Source organism: Micropterus dolomieu, linkage group LG12 (genome assembly GCF_021292245.1).
Source record: "Micropterus dolomieu isolate WLL.071019.BEF.003 ecotype Adirondacks linkage group LG12, ASM2129224v1, whole genome shotgun sequence".
Lineage (NCBI taxonomy): Eukaryota > Metazoa > Chordata > Actinopteri > Centrarchiformes > Centrarchidae > Micropterus > Micropterus dolomieu.
Window position 1 is genome coordinate 7141556 of NC_060161.1, and position 1448 is coordinate 7143003.

Genomic DNA, 1448 nt, shown 5'->3' on the forward strand with positions numbered 1-1448 from the left:
GACAGTAAAGGTGATGTTGCTATAGACTAAATGAAAAATGGTACAGATATTTATAGTAGTGTTAATGATAATAATCATAATGTTAATGATTATAATTACAATAATAACAATAGGACTAGTAACAATAGTCGTTGCAGCAGAGGGTGTCGAGCAGGAACACGGGGGCAGCAGGTGACCTGCAACCACAGATCCAGACTCCACAGCTCCAGAGCCAGAAACACCTGCAGGAAGTGATAGGAGGAGAGAGGAGAGGGACGAGAAAGCACAAGACTACCAGAAAGGGGAGAAGTTGTGTTAGTAACATGCAATAATGGGATGAGGTTGCATACAGAGGGAGAGAAAGTAGAGGAGAGAGGAGCTCAGTGCATCATGGGAAATCCCCCGGCAGTCTAGGCCTATAGCAGCATAACTAAGGGATGGTTAATTTAATTATTGGTTTCTGTAATTATTCCTGCTTTATACTGGCCTTTAAAGAAATTCCTTCCAAATTGTAGTGATGGGGGACAAAATCCACAGTCTTCTTTTGTGCAAAATATGTGTGAGCAACAGCGGAATCACAAAAACAAAGTAACAAGGTAATTAAGAGAAAAACAACATGTTCCTCTGGGATTTTCTCTGACAGTGTCAGTATCAGCGACAGTTCAGCTTAAGACATAATAAGGAATTCTTTTCTTTTTGTGCAATATTCCCTTTTTGTTTTCCCATACACTATTCTGTACTTAGCTGTGGTGTTACAGTAACACAAAGTGCACTAATTTCATTCTAAACAGACTGTAACTTTGAAAGATATCCAGTTGATTTGTTGAACTCAGCTGAACTTTTGAATGTACAGTACAATGAAATCACTTTAGAAAGAAATCTTTAAATTGGCAGTAACAGGACAAACGATTACAATGACCAATAAAGCCTGCACATATGAGTATGTAGTAATGTTTTAATCTTCTGACAAATCAGATTTATCTTGCAAACCACTGTGGGGGCCCTGACCCCCAGGTTGGGAACCATTTAGGTCATCTTGAAGACCGTTTCAATGACAACTTATGTCCTAGGAAACAGCCACAAGGCATATATACACTCACCTAAAGGATTATTAGGAACACCATACTAATACTGTGTTTGACCCCCTTTCGCCTTCAGAACTGCCTTAATTCTACGTGGCATTGATTCAACAAGGTGCTGAAAGCATTCTTTAGAAATGTTGGCCCATATTGATGGATAGCATCTTGCAGTTGATGGAGATTTGTGGGATGCACATCCAGGGCACGAAGCTCCTGTTCCACCACATCCCAAAGATGCTCTATTGGGTTGAGATCTGGTGACTGTGGGGGCCATTTTAGTACAGTGAACTCATTGTCATGTTCAAGAAACCAATTTGAAATGATTGGAGCTTTGTGACATGGTGCATTATCCTGCTGGAAGTAGCCATCAGAGGATGGGTACATGGTGGC